The sequence below is a fragment of the Nematolebias whitei genome, chromosome 2 (assembly GCF_014905685.2).
Source record: "Nematolebias whitei isolate Nwh7 chromosome 2, NemWhi1, whole genome shotgun sequence".
In the NCBI taxonomy this organism is placed as follows: Eukaryota; Metazoa; Chordata; class Actinopteri; order Cyprinodontiformes; family Rivulidae; genus Nematolebias; species Nematolebias whitei.
Window position 1 is genome coordinate 48,329,954 of NC_056499.1, and position 5,348 is coordinate 48,335,301.

General features: G+C 39.9%; 1 protein-coding gene across 1 annotated transcript in view; it reads left to right on the top strand.

The window, feature by feature from the left end:
• Positions 1-5,348, top strand: part of c1qtnf4 (C1q and TNF related 4) — a 101,797-nt gene that overhangs the window by 13,267 nt on the left and 83,182 nt on the right. The gene's annotated exons all lie outside the window — the stretch shown is intronic.

Sequence of the window (5,348 nt, forward strand, 5' to 3'; positions counted from 1 at the left end):
TTGAAAAGTTCAAGGAGGCCGAATACTTTCGCAAGGCACTGTATATACTAAAATAAACTACTTACTACTTGTACTACTATTCCTACTTTGTGGTTTTTCACGTATCGTAGGTCTTCAGGGTACGGATCCCCCGTGATAGACAAGAGACCACTGCAGGGGTGTCAAACTCACTTACAAAAGGGGCCAAAATTAAAATCTTTTTCAAACTAAGGGCCAATTTCAGAATCTACATTAACTCAAATCAGATACCCAGCATCTTTTCTTGGTCACAGGTTCCTCAACAGGAGTTTGATTGGTCTCATTTGATGTTCTCTGTTGTGCTTTCAACATCATAATCAAATATTACTGAAAAAATCCAAGAGATAGAAGTATTTTACATTTTATATATCATCTTGAGGGCCAGATAAGATGATAAATGGTAAACTGACTGTACTTTTATAGCACTTTTCTATCTTATGAACACACTCAAAGCGCTTTATACTACAGCCTATGTCCTCATTTACCCATTCATACAGCACTTTACTACTTTGTAGATCTCTGCAAAGACTAATCAGTGTTTATCACATTCATACATTGATGGGACACACATCGGAGGCATGAGGGTTTCAGTGTCTTGCCCAGGGACACCGGCATGTGACTGCTGGTGGATTCGAACCTCAACTCTTGCATTGGAGGACGACTGCTCTAACCACTCAGCCACAGCTGCCACATTTGGCCCCCGGGACTTGAGTTTGATTGATTGAGTATTACAAAGTTTTCCATTAAATTGATAACCTGGTTTGTATAAAAAAGGACTGAGACGATCACCCATCTCTGGCCATGGAGGTTGTTTAGATCCAGTGTAGGTCTGCTGGTTTATTATTTTTTACTTTTTCTTTGTTTTGATTTGTTAATGTGTTTTAATCTGACTTTTTTTTAAATGACCGTCATGCATGGATGAACAATCAACCTTTAAAGTGAAATGAATTAGTTCACTGCTCTGTTTGAATTTTAAAAGTTGCCAAAACTTGAACTGGATTCAAAACAACAGCGAGTCATCAGCATTTAATGTTTACTTTCCAATATATTTCACCAAATCACACAAATACCACTGAAGAAGTGGAAGAAAGTTTCTCAGTAATTTTGTTTAGTTTTTTTTTGCTGTCTTTAGACTCTCTCCATGTCATTAAATCCTTTGTTAGTTTTCATTTGTAAAATAATGATCTGCTGTTTACTGCTCTCTCTTTGACAGGTGTTATTCTCCCAGTGGAGCTTCCCATAAATTACCTTTCTAAACTTTTTGTTTTGAGCTGTAATTAACTCTGGATCTGCCTGTTTCACTTGTAAACAGTGGAGACAATAATCTCTGTTCATCCCCGAAGCTTCAACTGTTCCTCTGACAAACTCTGCTCATACTAAACCAAGTAATGACAGCAAAATATACAAAATGACAATCTTCAAAAATAAACAGTTTTTAAAGAGGCAGTCCTTTCTGTTACAGTCACCAAAATGAAAAAATAAATAAATAACCTTGCCTTAACAATTAATTTATGTTACTGATTGTTATCATTTAACATGACTTTAATGTGTATATTTCATAATTACAACTAATATTTAATGAAAATTGTCATGTGCTCTCAACATGGTGAGAGTCTCCATGTTTCATTACATTATAAATATAATATCTTTATGTTGACACAAAACAAACCAATAAAAACAATGTTTCATTTTTCAACATTTCAACACTGATGATCATAAAACTCATTAATTGGTTGATCATTACATTATGTGGACGGCACGGTGGCTCAGTTGGTAGAGCTGTTGCCTCTCAACGAGAAGGTTGCTGGTTCAAATCCCAGCCTGGGACCTTTCTGGGTGGAGTTTGCATGTTCTCTAGGTGTATGTGTGGGTTTTCTCCAGGTAGTGGGTAAAGATGCTGGATGAATTATCTAATGGTATGTTTTTACTTTTAAATCAGAAGCGTATTCCAAAAAATAAAAAATAAAATGTTCAACAAATTCTGATTTTATTTATAAACTCTGAGTAAATTCAGTCTGAGCAGGGAACCCATATGGTTTTGTTCTGAATATAATGAGCTTTATCAACTGTGAGTATTCACAATCAGCCAAATACTTGCAGTAAAAAATAAAAATCAAAAATAGAGACCCGATACCTTGATTCATCATAGCATCCACAGCATCCACAGAAAAGAGCCTACTATGTTTCTAAGTACATACCAAGTATCAAGTAGATTTTTTTTTTACATTTAATATTAGTGAACAATTATTTAAGAGACAAATATTTATAGATGGTTGTTCCAGCTGAGTGTGAAGCTACACCTCCAAATCTGAGGTCATGGTCCTCAGTCAGAAAACAGTGGATTGTTCTCTTCAGTTCAAGGGTGAGGTTCCACCTTAAGTGGAGGTGTTCAAGTATCTCAAGAGTTTTGTTCATGAGTGAGGGAAGAATGGAGCATGAGATAGACAGACAGATCAGTGCAGCTTTAGTGGTACAGTATTTTGGACTTTGTGCCTGTCTGTTGTAGTTAAGAGGGAGCTGAGCTGTAAGGTAAGCTCTCTACTGGTTGGTCTACGTTCCTACCCTCACCTATGATCACAAACTCTGGGTAGTTGACCAGACGATTGTGATTACAAGTGAACGAAATGAGTTTAATCTGAAAGGTATCTGGACTCTCCCTTATAATTAGGTAATCTGGAGAGACTCAAAGTAGAACCGCTGCTCCTCCACATCAAGAGGAGCCAATTGAGGTGGTTCAGGCATTTTGGTAAGGATGCTCCCTGGGAACCACCCTAGGGAGGTGCTTCAGGCATGTCCACCTGGGAGGAGACCCAGAGGAAGACCCAGGATACACTGTAGAGATGTCTCTTGGTGGACCTGGGAACACCTTGGAGTCTTCCCAGAAGAGCTGTAGCAGGTGGCTGTGGAAAGAGATGTCTGGACTAGACCTCCCTGCTTAGACTGCTGCCCCAAGACCAGAACAAGAGGAAGATTGATGGATGGATGGATGGATGGATGGATGGATGGATGGATGGATGGATGGATGGATGGATGGATGGATGGATGGATGGATGGATGGATGGATGGATGGATGGATGGAATTAAAAATGCTCATTATTAAATTGTCAAATATGTTTTCAAGAATATTTATCTGTAAAATGAGATTCTCAGGATAAATATAAACTTTGCTTGAAGAAATGTATTAAATGATAAAACAAGAAATGATGTTTGATAATGACAGGTTTGATCTTAATACATTTTATTCAGTAATTATACTTTTGATTTGTGAGCAGGAAAATAATCCTACACTTTACTTTCTGACCTGTGTTTGGACAGATGTTGCTTTACATCTGTATGATTTTTAAATGATTGGACTGGACACCAGTTAGTTTCTTTATCCAGTCATTATCATCAGATCCCTCTGTGTAATTACCACCTCTACCTGGAGGAGTCCTGTGTTGCTGGGGGGTCAAAGATCATTTCAAATCCTTGATGAATGAAACATTTGCACCCCGGCGGCATAAACTAACTCTAGGAGCGTCACCTCACTGGAGCCACAGCTGGCATGTGAGGTGTCAACACATTTCTTAACACAGCTGGGGCTTGAACCAGCAACCTCAGGAATTACAAGACCTTAACACTAGAGTTGCATTCAGTCCCAAAAAATCTGATCCGACCCAGCCCGCAGTCATAATTTTGGAACCCCACCCAACCCGACGAATTAACAGTAATTACAGGTCCGAACCCAGGAAAAAAGATATTTTCAATTAGTTATTAACGGTCAGGGACACGCAGCTGAATAAAAGTGACATAAGATTCTGAGCTGAGAGGGTGTTTGTCATTTCATGGCCGTAAAAAAGGTTTTAAACCCTGTTTCTGCTGCATTCTTCTGAATTACTGAGACACGTGGACAGCTCTGACACACGTCTGCTTTGAGATCTCACCTGTTTGGGTCATCGGCCGCGTGCGTCTGCTGAGTGCATCAGCTGAATGGACGTCCATTTGGGCAATGGATGACTTCTTGGTACAGTACAGTCCCATCTGAAGATTAAATTAACTTTTTACCTCTTTCAAGACCGGTTAGCTCACGGTGAAATGGCCGCATGTGGCTGATGGAGGTATGGCAGTCCATGTTATCATATAATAGGATCGCGGCTGATCCTGGCCTAATAAAATCCTAAGACCGGCCCACCCATTAATCACATTATAACGGCCCGGCCCTAATCCGGGTTGGTCCAGGCCGGGTTACAGGTTTGGGTTAGAAATGACAGCTCTACTCAGCACTGACCCTGAAACTGTAGATTTATTACAATTTATATTTATATATTTGGTAGTTTCCGGTAGTTGTCACCTTCTAACTTTGTGAGTGAACTTCAGACTGATGTTCAGTGCAGAAAGGTTTGATGCTAATACAGTTTATTCTTTAAAACAAACCTTGGTTTAAAGGCATTTCTGTAAGTTTGAGTTTCATACTGAGATGTTTGGCTGAGGTAAGAGCTGTTTGGTTGTTGTTTTATTGTCGTCCAAGAATTGCAGATGTTTGATTTTAAAATAGTTGCAGAAAGAATCACAGCACCGTCCAGAAGTCTTCCCCAAAATATTTAGCCGCAATGAAGTTGCCCTTCTTGACAATCTAATAATGGAATTTTGGAGGGGTTTCATCTGCACAGATGTTGGTCGAGGTGCTCAGCTCCATTTTTGACAACATTTGATATTTAACCAGGCTGCTGCTGTAACAGAAACTCCAGCAACATGTTCCAAATTAAGGTGAATTTGGGAATTTTTTGTAGAGACAGCTCTGCTGCTAACAGGTACAAAACCACACACTCTCAGCCTGCGGAGGTCTACTCTCTCTGTACTCTGCAAGCTTAAACACACTGTGCTTCCCACACAGGCCACAAAAGCATAATGAAACCAATCGTGAGATTATTGACCAGCTGCAGAGAAGCATGTTGTGGAGCAGTAAACACAGCCAGAGTGAGTGGAACGTGTGAAATGAGATGTACTGCAGGAACAGACAAGTTAGACGTCTTTAAAATTCACACGTTAGGCTCTGGATTACTGTTTGTTATTAACAAATTGTGGGCTAAACCCTGAGCAGAGAGAGATGATGGTCCTGCAGCAGAGGACGTCTCATTGTCAACACCTGATAATCCCTCAGAGCTCTGCTGACTCCTGCAACACTCTGAGAGCGTTGTGTAGTCCTGCTGCAGTCCTACAAGAAAAATAATCCTGGAGATTCTTCTGCTCCGCCATTGACTCAGGAAGTAGTTGTTTAATGATCTGAAGTATTGCTGCTGTTGTTGTCAGGATCAGCTGGACAGGAACGAACCCAGTAGTGCAGACAGGAC